We start from the raw sequence: 17,007 nt of genomic DNA, 5'->3' as shown, positions 1-17,007 counted from the left end.
GTCCATTCCAGATCAGAGAAACAGACTTAAGAACAGTTTCTATCCCAGAGCCATATGTGAACTGAACAATGCTAAATACTCACACTAAGTACAGATAATAGCTATTTGCACTATAAGGTGTATGTTTGCATTCCTGTGCACCTTACTTTATTCCTTTCATGTGCAATATACCCAAGTGTTACTTAGTTGTTTACTGCATTGCATTGCATTATATTGTATCGTTTGGTATTTTTATTGCATTATATTCTCATATTTATTCATGTTTATTATATGCGAATGCACCTTAGGAGGATTGCTACAAATTTTGTTGTACTTGTGAAATGACAATAAAGGAATCTTGTCTTATTTCTGTGTAGTCATATTGACATTTTCCTCCATCATCCTTTTGAATCTTCCGCAAAGACTCACACTTACCCTTGATTATACCATCCTTGACTCATGCCCATAACTGGCTGGCTTCCACTGTTTTATCTAGCCTCCTAATCTCAGTCTTGACCTGTTTTCCAGCTCAGCAAAACTGAATTTCAAAAAAAAATATTTGCTCCAACCTGCCGCTATAAGCCACACAGTGAAGTCAACACTTTTGATGAATTAAACAATCACTTAGATGTCAGCGATGTCTATGACCACTGAAAGAAAATTATGTCTACTGCCTTGGTTAAGACCATATGCACAACTATTTCCCAGATGATGCATTGATCTCATAGATTAAGGAAATGATCGTTGTCCAAGATTTCAAATAATTTTTGCTCCTCTATCCTGGAGTTTTGAATCTCCAAGTTTGTTCCTTGCAGATTCAGATCTCCCAGAAATATTATCCTGTTTCTTCTACCGCACTGCTTTACTCTTTGTATCCAACCCTGATTCATCTAACAATGTGTCTATGGAATGATACACTGTATTAGGCTAACAGATTTCCTCATTGCTGTTTCAAATACAAAGGCACTTAATGTAGGATCTTACCTTTCCATCCTTTACACAGGTTTTTGGTTAGTTGTTCTTTCTCCTGGTTCACATTACATTTGATGCTTTCTTTTATGTAGACTGCTATTCCTCACCATCTCTCTTTTCACTGTCATTCCTGCACAATATGTATCAAGACATCTCCATCTTCCATCAACACTGGCAAATGTTTCTGTGGGAAAGACATGTTCACTTCCCCCCTCCTGCTTTATAGGATTCCGTTCTACCAACTCATTTCCTTACATTGCAGATAATTCTATCTGATATTGCTAAGTTTGTCCTTCTACTATACTGCATTGATTTGTTCTTTTCAACTATTGCTTGAATACCTACCTCCCCATATATTTCTCTGATAGTTCTTTTCCTTTCCCATTTTTTCAAAGGCATAATCCATCACAGACATAAGAACTGTTGCCCCTTCTTGATTAAGGTGGAGCCTTCCCTGACACAGGTCTTAATCCCTGTCGGATACCTGCATCCTCTCACAAGTTCCAAGTAACCATCCCTTCCAGCATCACAGTTATTAATTAAACTCCCTAATCCTCTCTTTCCTCAGTGTACAGTTTGGAATCACAGTTAAAAGTGCTGGAAAATGTTAATTCCAGTCTCATTTTCTGGCATTTACTGGCTTCATCCCTGGTTACCACCTCAGATGTCTGCTCTGACAGAATATTGATGCATACATGTATAAAAATGTGCACACATACCCACCTATCTCCTTAGTCAGCACCTTGCTTATCTTCTTCCATCTATTACTGAGCGTAATCCCAGAAAGCAGATTCACTAAACTCTGGTATTTCTGCCCTGCCAAAACTATTAATCCAGTTTATGACTACACTATTTTGTTTGTGTCTTTCGGCTTTTCCCGGTTAGGGGTCGCCACAGCGGAACTCCGGTCCACTAATGATTGGTAGTTGATTTTTATGTGCCGAGTTACCAGCCCTGACGCACAACCTTCAATGCAGGTATGCCCATTCACGCATGTCTTCACGCAGAAGACGCTCTAGCTGAGAATCGAACCAGACAGCGTCTTACTGTGAGGCCACAACACTACCACAGCACCACCACCGCAGATCCATGAGTCACCCAAATCCCGCACTCTCTGTCGTCTGAATCTCAGCTCTTTCTATCCCTACCTCATACCACCACCCCTCTTCTGTATACCCTTCCACATCCCGTTTCACCACTCCTGCCCTAATTGTCTTTGTCTGACAGTCCTCTAATGCAGCAATGAATACCTTTCTTACCTCTCTTGTACTCTTCCTACAAGATCTCTTTACTGTTCTGTCTTTTTTTTGCCCTTTGCCTCTCATATTTGACTCGGTGCACTTTATTTTCTCACTTTCCTCCTGTAATTCTAGTATTATTGGTTCCTGCATAGCCACCAGGTCTATCTTCCATTACACGTTATTGTTCATTGTAATCGTCCTTCCATCTTGTTTCTTTCTTTTTGCCTTCTCTTTTTTGGTTGCATCTCTCACTTTCCCACTTCTACTTACTCTGTGTACCTGACTTGGTTTTACTCATTTAATGACCTCTGTTGTATCATATTGGCTTCTATTCCCCCATTTCTTACTCTGTCCTGTATGCTGGCTTCCTGTTGCCTCCTCTGCCTTCCCAGTCCCTGTGTGTCCATTACTGCTTGAATAACCAGTCCTATATTAAATTTTACAGACCTCACAACCTCTGACACCACACATTATAGCTAAGTTGAACAACTATTCCATATTTTGATCACGTCAAAAATCTCTTTCCTGCTCTACTTGGTCTGTGCTGTTCCTTTCAGATTTTATTAATGGATACCTCATTTTCCATTATTGTTATTATTAGTAGTAATGGTAATAGTAGTCCCAATAATATGTCTTTAGATACACATTTAAGATACACATTTTAAAATAGCCCCAGGTATTATTGTTGTTGTCCTAAACTAACTGTTGTTCAATAGCATTTAAGAGCAAATGACAGGCAATTGTCACTTTGCTTACCTTAAAACTCCTTATGCAGGACCAAAGACAAAATTATGCCCACTGTCTGTTACATAGGTCTGTTTCACGAGCTAAAACAAGTTCAAACCCGCGCAAACACGGGTTTTTAACTCAGAAAGTTGAAAGGGATAGAAATCAGCCCAAATGGCCATCAAGGTTAATTTCAGAGCTGGAAACCACTCCTCTTGTGACAGATAGGCTGCTCTAATGCTTACCACTCTCATTGTTAGGCAAAAAGACCTCCCACTACCACAACAAGGTCTGGACCACTCAGAAACACAGACTAAAGTCCTGAAACCAGCAGATCTGAGATCTGGACTATTCTAGTATAGCAAAGGGTGGGAAACGAGCAGTACATATAGTATTTTTGTTTTTTCATTTTTTAAGAAATTAAGCAGCAAAAAGCAATTTAAACAGTAGAAATGCACAGAAAAGGCTGTCACACTTGAGTGTGATGCCTACAGAACTAAATGCAGTTTAAATTGTAACTTTTAAGCAGATAAATCACGTGCACTTGATTTATCTGCTTAACAGTTAAAGTTTAAATGCCGTAAAGTGTGCTCTTCAGTTTTTCCCTTAGAACTAGCCAGATTCTTAATTTTAGCACTTGAATCTGCTTCTTCATACTCAGCACTGGTTCAGAACTGTTGTAAGCCCTAAATAAGCTACAAATTACTACAGCACTCAACCTTCCTCATCACCTAGTGGATAACAGGTTTTTGTACTTATCTTCCTCAGTTGCTTAGAGGAAACAGCTCCAGTACTTACTTCCCTCACTTGTCTAGAGGAAAATAGTGATCACCCAGGCATGTCCAGGGGACAGCTCCCGGTGTTCTCTTACCCAGGCATGTCCAAGGGACAGCTCCCAGTGTTCTCTTACCCAGGCATGTCCATGGGACAGCTCCCGGTGTTCTCTTACCCAGGCATGTCCAGGGCACAGCTCCTGGTGTTCTCTTACCCAGGCATGTCCAGGGGACAGCTCCCGATGTTCTGTTACCCAGGCATGTCCAGGGGACAGCTCCCAGTGTTCTCTTATCCAGGCATGTCCAGGGGACAGCTCCAGGTGTTCTCTTACCCAGGCATGTCCAGGGGACAACTCCCAGTGTTCTCTTACCCAGGCATGTCCAGGGGACAGCTCCCGGTGTTCTCTTACCCAGGCATGTCCAGGGGACAGCTCCCAGTGTTCTCTTACCCAGGCATGTCCAAGAGACAGCTCCCCCTGTTCTCTTACCCAGGCATGTCCAGGGGACAGCTCCTGGTGTTCTCTTACCCAGGCATGTCCAGGGGACAGCTCCCGGTGTTCTCTTACCCAGGCATGTCCAGGGGACAGCTCCCGGTGTTCTCTTACCCAGGCATGTCCAGGGGACAGCTCCCGGTGTTCTCTTACCAAGGCATGTCCAGGGGACAGCTCCCGGTGTTCTCTTACCCAGGCATGTCCAGGGGACAGCTCCCGGTGTTCTCTTACCCAGGCATGTCCAGGGGACAGCTCCCGGTGTTCTCTTACCAAGGCATGTCCAGGGGACAGCTCTTGGTGTTCTCTTACCCAGGCATGTCCAGGGGACAGCTCCCGGTGTTCTCTTACCCAGGCATGTCCAAGGGACAGCTCCCGGTGTTCTCTTACTCAGGCATGTCCAAGGGGACAGCTCCCAGTGTTCTCTTACCCAGGCATGTCCAAGGGACAGCTCCCAGTGTTCTCTTACCCAGACATGTCCAAGGGACAGCTCCCGGTGTTCTCTTAACCAGGCATGTCCAGCGGACAGCTCCCGGTGTTCTCTTCCCCAGGCATGTCCAAGGGACAGCTCCCGGTGTTCTCTTACCCAGGCATGTCCAAGGGGACAGCTCCCGGTGTTCTCTTACCCAGGCATGTCCAGGGGACAGCTCCCAGTGTTCTCTTACCCAGGCATGTCCAAGGGACAGCTCCCGGTGTTCTCTTACCAAGGCATGTCCAGGGGACAGCTCCCGGTGTTCTCTTACCAAGGCATGTCCAGGGGATAGCTCCCAGTGTTCTCTTACCAAGGCATGTCCAAGGGACAGCTCCCGGTGTTCTCTTACCCAGGCATGTCCAGGGGACAGCTCCCAGTGTTCTCTTACCAAGGCATGTCCAGGGGACAGCTCCCGGTGTTCTCTTACCCAGGCATGTCCAGGGGACAGCTCCCGGTGTTCTCTTACCCAGGCATGTCCAAGGGACAGCTCCCGGTGTTCTCTTACCCAGGCATGTCCAAGGGGATAGCTCCCGGTGTTCTCTTACCTAGACATGTCCAGGGGACAGCTCCCGGTGTTCTCTTACCCAGACATGTCCAAGGGACAGCTCCCGGTGTTCTCTTACCCAGGCATGTCCAAGGGACAGCTCCTGGTGTTCTCTCCTGTCTACCTGATGAATCTGGGCATCTTGGGGCAATGTAGCAGTTGCCTCATGTACACTGACAACCCTCTCCTCCTAAAACCCAACACTGCAACCTGTGAGAGATACATTTATCTAGCCAAACTAGAAGCAAAGCTCTCTCAACCCAAGAATGAACCTGTCTGTCAAGAGGAGAAGGTAAGCACTTGCACCACACCACACTCATCACATAGACCCACTAAACCTACACCACCAAAACCCACAAATCTATACACAAAAAAGATTCATGGAAGCTCTCAATAATAATCTCCCTAAGCAACAGACACCTCCAAAGCAGAAATGTAAGCAACCTCCACCCCTCAACACAACCCAAAAGACACATAACCCACAGACTCAGTGTGCCACTCAACCACAGCCCATAAGACAAAACAACTTATCCAACGCATTAGTCATAGGTGACTCTATAGTCAGGCACACTGATGTTGCACTCACCAGACTAGACAAGGAGAAGGTTACTGTTAGCTGCCTTTTGGGTGTCAGGATCTGCCACATAACCTACACACTCAGGTCAGTCCACAACAAGTACAAATGTGACTCAGTCATTGTCCATGTTGATGTGAACGGCCTGAGATGTACCTCCCAGTACTACATGAAAAGAGACAGCTCTCTGATCTTGTAATCCAGTCAGGTATGACCCTAGCCCTGAGTTGCATCCTACCTTCGCCCAGAATGATACCACAGTACAAGGACAAAATGATTGACTTCAAAAATTGGCTAAGCTTCTGGTGTCATTCTAAGGGGATCTGATATCTGTCTGCATGAGATGATATGGTCAACAGGCCATGATGCTTTGCCAGAAATGGCCTACACCTGTTGCCCCTGGGATTCCGGATACTGGGTAAGGCTCTTGCCACCCCTATAGTGCCTTTTTTAGGCAAGGTCCAAATGAAAAACCCACCACCGTAACAGGTACATGCAAAAAAAAACTGAAGGTAATGGTACTCAATGCTAGAAGTCTAAACTTCAAAATGCACTTACTCGAGGCACTCCTTAAAATGGAGAACATAGATATCTGTGCTGTGACTGAAACCTGGTTCAAGGCTCCAGATAGCACCTCAGCATTACCAGGCTATAACTCAAACAACCACGCTGTCACCAATAAGTGCATGAACCTCTGCTTCTTCTCAAAAAACAGATTTTATTCCAAACACGTTGAGGCAGAAAAGTCAATAAAAATCCATAAAAACCAGTGTTAAGTGCTTTCACCCACTGCAATGTGTTCCTATTATATGTGTCCAGCTCGTATCCCTCAACAATATGAACCAATATTTGGTTAGTATATTTGTAACCTGTCCTACCTCCATGTTGTAAGTTCATATACAAGATTTCTCATATTGAATAATATCTATTTGATTATCTTGATTTATTTTACTTATCGTATTGGATCTAAACCTTCGGATATCTTCAGATCACAATAATGGTTTATATTTTTTTCCCCATTGAGATTTTATATTTTTTCCATCATCCCAGGGGGTATCCTCTCTCTTTAAATAGATGTATAATGAAAGTGACTTATTCTACCATCTTAGTATAATGTGAGGTCATTCGTACAGCTCTAAGACATTGACCCTTGAATATATTATACTTCATTTTCTCTGGATGGTAGCTCCTATATTCTAAATAATCATTAGAGAAAGTACTTTTCCGATGTATACGAGATTTTATTTCTCCTTCATGTCTGTATATATATATATATATATATATATATATATATATATATATGTATCTAAATAGGGCAAACCAACTTTGCTGTAAGCATGGGTGAATTTTAAGAATGTACTACTATTATTAATGAAGTCAAAAAACTTACTTAAATTCTCTATACTGTCATCCCATAGTATATAAATATCATCTAGGATTCTGGAGTAGTGTTTGATTTTCTTGAAATGTTCACTAGGGAACAATATGGTATCCTCCCAATCTAGCATAACCATATTAGCAAAAATAGGTGCGCATGCGGCGCCCATCGCCACTCCACTGGTTTGACGAAAATGTTCGCCTTCATAATAGATAAAATTATTATCTAATACTATGGACATACATTCCATTATTGAACAAGTTCTATCCCAATCCAACTTAGTATGTCATCTAATACTGTTGCAAAAAGCATCCAACCCTTCTTGTTTGGGGATGCATGAAAATAAATCTATAACATCCATAGTAACTATTATGCATTCCTCTTTCCATGTATTTACCGGAAAGTTGCTAAGGAATTCCCAAGAATCCTTAACCATATGTACCCCTATAGTGCCTTTTTTAGGAAAGGTCCAAATGAAAAACCCACCACCGTAGCAGGTACATGCAAACAAAAACTGAGGGTAATGGTACTCAATGCTAGAAGTCTAATCTTCAAAATGCACTCACTCGAGGCACTCCTTAAATTGGAGAACATAGATATCTGTGCTTTGACTGAAACCTGGTTCAAGGCTCCAGAGAGCACCTCAGCATTACCAGGCTATAACTCATACTATACCTTTAGGCTATCTAACCTGTACTGGAACACCAAAGGCGGTGGTGTGTCCATATTCATTAAGGATATCCACGCCTCCAGGCTAGTTGACCAACATAATGAATTCCGAAATTATCCAGGTGCAACTAACTCTGGGCAAAACTGTAATCCAAATTGTAGCTTGCTACAGATCCCCCACCATGCCTCAGGACTCCCACTCCTCTTTTCTTGATATACTGGAAAATAATAGGGTCCAATAAAACACCCTAATAATGGGTAATTTCAACTACCCCACCATTAAGTGGGAAAACTACTCATGTACCAAATCCTTCGCTCACCGCTTTCTAGAATTCATAAACTCCAATGCCCTGGATCAACTTATTCACACCCTCACCAGGGGCAGCAATATCCTATACCTAGATATTACCAACATGAATGACCAGTATTCCACACCTGAAGTCAACTCCTCATTGGTCAGATCCGACCATAAGCTAATCAGCATAAATAACCACATCCCACCCCCACCTCCAATTAAGGAAACCACTGTAAATAATTTCTCAAAAGCCAACATCATGCTTCTTAAGACAGAAGTAGCAAACTTCATGACATCCATGCAGATGGGTACTGCAGTTATGACTGCAAAATCCTACACAAATGCACACTATAAGCACTTATACAAGTGCATGGCTCGTACTATCCCTAACAAAACCAGGATGCTATCCTCCAAAAAAGGAAGCCAATCTGGAGGTCCTCTGCTATGAACAAACTCTACAACAGAAGGAAGAAAATGTTGCAGAAGACAGTGAAATCCCATGAGTGGAGGAGCCTCAGTAAGAAACTGAGATTCCACATAAAATCCTCTAATGCTAACTATGAAAACAAGATTGCCTCTGATTCTAAGGACAACCACAAAACATTCTATAGCTATGTCAAGAATCTCAATGGCAACACCCAGGTCTGCTCTCAGTTCATAAGTTCATAGGTAGGTACTAGGCTATCAGCCCAAGGGCCTATATAAGCCTAGCCATCAAGGTTCCCTGGTTTACACCACCCAAGAAAGTTATTTTCCTGTGCCACTGTCGAGCAGAGACATAGAAGTGATCCCTGGGGTGTATTTCCCATTTCCCATCCACTCATCAAGATTTTCTTGAAGAGTGCTAATGAAGAACTTTGCTTGGCATAGATGGGTAGCCTGTTCCAGAGTATGGGAAGTCTCTGGGACAGGAATCTATCCCTCCAGCATGTCCTGTTTATTCTGGTGACAAGGTTTATGTCCCTAGAGCATGTAGCTCAGTGGGATTGGGATTTCTTTAGGTGTAGCATGTCCAACAGCTCTGGGTTTCACATAGCTTTATATGTTAGGCAGAGATCATCTCAGAGTAGGCGATACGCTATGGAGTAAAGCTGGATTTTTTTGAGGTGGTCAGTGTAGGGCATTTGTTTGAGGCCAGAAATCCTCTTTGTGAGGTACTTCTGTGGCCTTTCCAGATGCTGCAAATGTCTTGTGAGCTACATTCCAAAAGGGGCATTGTACTCTATAATGGATCTAATGAGTGCCGAGTAGAGGGGAAAAATGACCTCTTTTTTTCCCTGGATGAGAACCCTTTTATGATGAGGTGTGGCATGTAGAAGGACTTCCTGACTACTTTAGCGATGTGACTATCAAGGGAGAGACTACTGTCCACCTGGGTCCCAAGGTCTCTTATCACACATTCGGTGTTAAGTAGATTGCTGCCTATGTGGTAGTTCATGGGTACAGAGTTTTTACCAAAGGGGATGACACTGTACTTTTTGGCACTGAGCTTGAGGTCATGGCTCTGACACCAGGCATCTGTCTCAGCGAGGCTCTTCTATAGGATGTCCACATCATTTGGGAACTTGACTATGGCTCCTAATTTGCAGTCATCTGCGAACTTCGTTAGCCAGAGGCCTTCTGTGTTAGCCTGTACTTCAGGGAAGTAGATACCAAACAGGAGAGGTCCCAGGAAGGAACCCTGTGGTACTCCACTTGTCACTGCTGTGAGGTCAGATTTGGAGTCTGCAACTTTTACAATGTGGGTTCCGTCAGTGAGCCAGTTGGCAAACCTTCTTCTGACATAGTAATTTATACCTAGTTTAGTGCTTTTAGCTATAATTCCAGAATGGGGGATGGTGTCGAAAGCATTGGCGAGGTCAAGATAGGCTGTGTGAACCACCTTACCCTCATCTACGGCTTTGGTGACTGCCTCAAAGAAGTCGATCAGGTTCAGGAGGCATGATCTGCCTTTCACAAACCTGAACTGGGTGGGATCCAGAGTTTGGAAGTTACCAATATCTTTGTTTATGGTTTCCATGATGATACATTCCATGGCCTTGCAGACCAGGCTCGTCAAGCTAATAGGTCGATAGTTCCCGGGATCAGTGGTGGCTCCCCCTTTGTGAAGTGGGATAACTGTTGCTGTGTGCCATTCAGCGGGCACAAAGCCGGATGCAAGGCTATTATTGAACATGGTGCTTCACTGGGGAGCCAGTTCGTTCTGAAGTTCGTGTAAAACGCAGCCTGGGATGTTGTCCGGTCCCATGGATGCTGTGTTTTTGGCTTTAGAGAGTGCAGCTATTACCTGCGTAGTTGTGATTATAGGGACTCTGCATTCTTCCTGTATAGATATGGACCCTTTAAGGAGTGGGGGGGGGGGTAAAGTTAGCACTGAAACTATCTGCCAGGATGTTGCAATATCAGTTGGTTCTGTAATTTTCATGCCATTGTGCTGTAACTCAGAGCAGATCTAGATGTTGCCATCAAGATTCTTGACATAGCTATAGAATGTTTTGTGGTTGTCCATAGAATTAGTGGCGATTTTGTTTTCATAGCTAGCTTTGGAGGATCTTATTAGGGATCTCAGCTTCTTAATGAGGCTGACCAGTGAGCTCCTCTACACATGGGATTGTACTCTCTTTTGCAACAGTTTCTTCCTTCTGTTGTACAGTTTGTTTATGGCAGGGCACTACCACATTGGCTTCCTTTATTTGGAGGATAGCTTCTTGGTTCTGTTTGGGATAGCACGATCCATGCACTCGTGTAAGTGCTTATAGAGTGCATTTGTGTAGGATTCAGCAGTTGTAACTGTATTGCCCATCAGCATGGGTGTCATGACATTCATAATTTTTGTCTTAAGAAGCATGAAGTTGGCTTTAGAGAAATATTTTACCATGGTTTCCTTAATGGGGGGTGGGGGTGGGATGTGGATATCAAGGGTGATTAGCTTATGGTTGGATCGGACCAACGAGGAGTTGACTTCAGGTGTGGAACCCTGTTCACTCATGTTGGTAATGACTAGGTCTGGGATAATGTTGCCCCTGGTGGGGGTGTGGATAAGTTGATCAAGGGCATTTGAGTTTATGAATTCCAGAAAGTGTTGAGCTAAGGAGATGGTACATGAGTAGATTTCCCAGTTAATGGTGGGGTGGTTGAAGTTGCCCATTATTAGGGTGTTTGGGTGAACCCTAATATTTTCTAGTACATCAAGAAAAGAGGAGTGGGAATCCTGGGGCATGGTGGGGGATCTGTAGCAAGCTACAATTTGGATTGCAGTTTTGCCCAGAGTTAGTAGCACTTGGATAACCTCGGATACATTATGTTGAGCAACTAGCCGGAAAGTGTGGATATCCTTAATGAATATGGACACATCTCTGCCTTTGGTGTTTTGGTCCAGGTTACATGGCCGAAAAGTGTGGTATGAGTTATAGCCTGGTAGTGCAGGGGTGCTCTTTGGAGCCTTGAACCAGGTCTCAGTTACTGCACAGATATCAATGTTCTCCATTTTATGGAGTGCCTCGAGTGAGTGCATTCTGAGATTTAGACTTCTAGCATTGAGTAGCATTACCCTCAGTTTTTGCTTGCCTGTTCCGGTTACAGTGGTGAATTTGTTATTTGAACCTTGCCTAAAAAAGGCACTATAGTGGCAGCAAGAGGCTTAGCCAGTATCCGGAATGCCAGGGTGACAGGTGCAGGCCATCTGTGGCAAAGCATCGTGGTCTGTTGACCATGTCATCCCAAGCAGACAGATACTGGATCCCCTTAGAATGACACCAGAAGCTTAGGCAATTGTTGAAGTCAATCATTTTGTCCTTGTACTGCGGTATCATTCTGGGCGATGGCAGAATGCTACTCAGGGCTAGGGTCATACCTGCCTGGGCTACAAGATCGCAGAGCTCTTCCATGTCACTTTTCATGTAGTCCAGGGAGGTACATCTCAGGTCATTCACACCAACATGGACAATGACAGAGTCATATTTGTACTTGTTGTGGAGTGACCTGAGTGTGTGGGTTATGTGGCAGATCCCGGCATCCAACAGGCAGCTGACAGTAACCTTCTACTTGTTTAGCCTGGTGAGTGGGACATCGGTGTGCCTGACTATAGAGTCACCTATGACTAGTGTGTTGGGTATGTTGTTTTGCCTTATTGGCTGTGGTTGAGTGGTACAACTGAGTCTGTGGGCTATGTGTCATTTGGGTTGTGTTGGGGATGGAGGTTGCTTGTGTTTCTGCTTTGGAGGTTTCTGTTGCTTAGACAGATTATTATTGAGAGCCTCTGCAAATGTTTTGTGTTACTATGTGTGTGGATTTTGGTGGTGTAGATTTAGTGAGACTATGAGAGCCTATGCAAATGTTTTGTGTTACTATGTGTGTGGATTTTGGTGGTGTAGATTTAGTGAGACTATGTGATGAATGTGGTGTGGGGCAAATGTTTACCTTCTTCTCATGACTGTCAAGTTCAGTCTTGGTTGGAGAGAGCTTTACCTCTAGTTTGGCTAGATAAGTGCATCTCTCACAGGTTGTAGTGTTGGGTGGTTGGAGGAAAGGGTTGTCTGTGCACGAGGCAATTTCTACATTGCCTCAAGATGCCCAGATTCATTAGATAGACAGGAGAGAACACTGGGAGCTGACCCTTGGACATGCCTGAATAAAAAAAACATTTTCCTCTAGATAAGTGAGGAAAGTGAGTACAACAGCTGTTTTTCTCTAAGCAAGTGAGAAAAATAAGTACAAAAACTGTTTTCCTCTAAGTAATGAGGAAGGTTGAGTGTTACAGTAATTAGTAGCTTATTTAGTGCTTACAAGTTCTGAACAAGTGCTGAGCACGAATAAGCACATTTAAGTGCTAAAACTAAAAATCTGTATCTGCACTAGACAAGTTACAAGACAGAAACAAGTGCAAATGCAGGCTTTCAAATCAGAAAGTTGAGAAAGATGGAAATGATTGCCCAAACGGCCGATAACTACAATTTCTGGGCCAGAGCCACTCCTTATGTGGTAGACAAGTTACCTAGTGCTTACCACTCCCACTGATAAGCTAGAAGGCTTCCCTCCAACACAGAAAGGCTTGGGGTGCTCAGACGCTTACATACAGACCTGGATAGAGCAAATCGGTATCTGGAACACTAGTTACAGGAAAGGTAGGAAACAGGCTTACAGTTTTTTTTAATTTTATTTTATTTTTTTTTTTTACAGAAAAGTAGCAAAAACAGTAGCAAAAACAGTTCACATGCAGTGCAAGCTAGCACACTTGAGTATGTAGCAATATTAGACCAAAAACAGTTTAAAAATGCAATTAAATTAAAAAGGACTAAAAGCAAGTGCAGAAAGAGTTTATTAGGTAGAATGTGGTAAAGTGATGGAACTGAGGGAGTGTCCCAGAAAAATCTACAGTGGGGCGGGCAACTGCAAAAGCCACCAAATTTAAACTACAAGCCAAAAATATGGAGGGTGGGTGGGACAAAACAGTTTCAACAGAGATCTAAGCAACAACTAACAGTGCAAACTCTAAAACCAAAAAAAAAAAATACTAAGCTATATAGATTTGAAAGCCGTCTCTCAGAACAGAGATAGCAGTTTCAACAGAGATCTAAGCAACAATTAACAAACTCTAAAACCAAAAAAATATACTCAGCTCTGTATATTTGCAGATAGATTGGAACACAGTTTCTCAGAACAGAGGTTCCAGTAATTAAATGCAGGCTATTACTAACAGGTCTAATTTTATGCAAGTGATCCGTGTGTTAGATAACACATAAGCTATCAAAACAAGTTATACCAACTAAAGACACAGCAGAAAATAGGGGGGGGGTAGGTGGGCAAAACAGTTTCAACAGAGATCTAAGCAACAGCTAACAGTACAAACTCTAAAACCAAAAAAATATACTCAGCTCTGTATATTTGCAGATAGATTGGAAAACAGTCTCAGAACAGAGACAACAGTTTCAACAGAGATCTACACAGCAATTAAGAAACTCTAAAACCAAAAAATATACTCAGCTCTGTATATTTGCAGATAGACTGGAAAGCAATCTATCAGAACACAGGTTCCAGCAATTAAATGCAGGCTGTTACTAACAGGTCTAATTTTATGCAAGTGATCCTTGAGTTAGATAACACATAAGCTGTACAAACCAATTATACCAACTGAAGACACAGCAGAAAAGAGGGGGTGGAGGTGGAGAAAACAGTTTCAACAGAGATCTAAGTCACAACTAACAGTACAAACTCTAAAACCAAAAAAATATACTCAGTTCTGTATATTTGCAGATAGATTGGAAAGCAGTCTCTCAGAACAGACACAACAGTTTCAAGAGAGATCTAAGCAACAATTAACAAACTCTAAAACCAAAAAATATATACTCAGCTCTGTATATTCGCTGATAGATTGGAAAGCAGTCTCTCAGAACACAGGTTCCAGCAATTAAATGCAGGCTGTTACTAACAGGTCTAATGTTATGCAAGTGATCCTTGAGTTAGATAACACACAAGCTGCAAAAAACAATTATACCAACTGAAGACACAGCAGTAAATGGGGGGGGGGGCAGTTTCAACAGAGATCTAAGCAACAACTAACAGTATAAACTCTAAAACCAAAAATATATACTCAGCTCTGTATATTTGCAGATAGATTGGAAAGCAGTCTTTCAGAACAGAGACAACAGTTTCAACAGAGATCTAAGTAACAATTAACAAACTCTAAAACCAAAAATATATACTCAGCTCTGTATATTTGCAGATAGATTAGAAAGCAGTCTCTCAGAACAAAGGTTCCAGTAATTAAATGCAGGCTGTTACTAACAGGTCTAATTTTATGCAAGTTATCCTTGAGTTAGATAACACACAAGCTGTAAAAAACAGTTATACCAACTGAAGACACAGCAGAAAATGGGGAGGCAGTTTCAACAGAGATCTAAGCAACAACTAACAGTACAAACTCTAAAACCAAAAAAATATACTCAGCTCTGTATATTTGCAGATAGATTGGAAAGCAGTCTCTCAGAACAGAGACAACAGTTTCAACAGAGATCTAAGCAACAATCAACAAACTCAAAAACCCCAAAAAATATACTCAGCTCTGTATCTTTGCAGATAGATTGGAAAGCAGTCTCTCAGAACACAGGTTCCAGCAATTAAATGCAGGCTGTTACTAACAGGTCTAATTTTATGCAAGTGATCCTTGAGTTAGATGACACACAAGCCTAGCTTAGTTACAGCACAATCGTACAAAAATTATAGAACAGATTGATATCGCCAACATCCTGGTTGATAGGTTCAGTGCTAACTTTACCCACCTCTCACCCCCTAAATGGCCCATATCTATACTGGAAATGCAGAGCCCCTGAAATTGCAACTGCTCAGGTAAAAACTGCACCTTCAAAAGACAAGAACACAGCTTCCATGGGATCACACAACATCCCTGGCTGCATTCTACATGTACTTCAGAATGAACCAGCCCCCCACCGAAGCACCAGGTTCAGTTATAGCCTCACATCAGGCTATGTACCCACTGAATGGTACACAGCAACAGTTATACCACTCCACAAAAGGGGACCCACCACAGACCCCTGGAACTATCACCCTATTAGCCTGACAAGCCTGGTCTGCAAGGGCATGGAACACATCATCATGTAACACATAAACAAAGCCATAGGTAACCTGTAAACTCTGGACACCACCCAGTTCAGGTTTGTGAAAGGCAGATCATGCTTCCTGAACCTGATTGACTTCTTTGCTTTGTCACGTTGAAACAGTCACCAAAGCCGTAGATGAGGGTAAGTTAGTTCACACAGCCTATCTTGTCCTGGCCAAGGCTTTCAACACCATCCCCCATTCTCGAATTATAGATAAACTCACTAAACTGGGTATAAATCCATATATCACAAGATGGGTTGCTCACTGACAGAACCCACACTGTAAAAGTTGCAGACTCCAAATATGACTTCAAACCAGTGACAAGTGGAGTATCACAATGTTCACTCCTGGGTCCTCTCCTGTTTGGTATCTACTTCTCTGAAGTATAGACTAACAAAGAGGGCCTCTGGCTGACATTCACAGATGACTGCAAACTAGGTGCCACAGTCGAGTCCTCAAACAACACTGACATCCTACAGAAGGGCCTCACTGAGACAGATGCCTGGTGTCAGAGCCATGGCCTCAAGCTAAATGCCAAAATGTGCATTGTCATCCCCTTTGGTAAAAACTCTGTTCCCATGAACTACCACATAGTAGGCCTCTTAACACCAAAGGTGTGATAAGAGACCTTGGGACGCAGGTGGACAGTAGTCTCTCCTTTGATAATCACATCACCACAGTAGTCAGGAAATCCTTCTACGTGGCTCACCTCATCATAAAGGGTTCTCATCCAGGAAAAAAGAGGTCATTGTTCCCATCTACTCGGCACTCATTAGACCCATTGGCATGCCCCTTTTGGAATGTACCTCATAAGACATCTACAACAGCTGGAAAGGCCACAGAAGTACCTCACCAAGTGGATTATGGGCCTCAAACAAATGTCCTATGCTAACCATCTCAAAAAACTCCAGCTTTACTCCGTAGCATATCGCCTACTCCGAGGAGATCTCTGCCTAACATACAAAGCTATGTCAAACCCAGAGCTGTTGGACATGCTACACCTAAAGAAATCCCAATCCCTCTGGGATACATGCTCTAGGGCCCTAAACCTTGTTACCACAACAAATAGAACATGCTGGAGGGATATATTCCTGTTCCAGAGACTTCCCATACTCTGGAACAAGCTACCTATCTATGTCAAGCAAAGTTCCTCATTAGCATTCTTCAAGAAATGAAGAATGGATGGGAATTAGGAAATTCACCCCAGGGATCACTTCTGTGGCTCTGCTCGACAGGGGCACAGGAAAATAACTTTCTTGCATGGTGAAAGCCAGGGAAC

The sequence above is a fragment of the Protopterus annectens genome, chromosome 2.part2 (genome assembly GCF_019279795.1).
Source record: "Protopterus annectens isolate FY-2018-M chromosome 2.part2, PAN1.0, whole genome shotgun sequence".
NCBI lineage: Eukaryota > Metazoa > Chordata > Ceratodontiformes > Protopteridae > Protopterus > Protopterus annectens.
The sequence above is the reverse complement of the archived record's forward strand: the minus strand, read 5'-3'. Positions refer to the sequence as shown.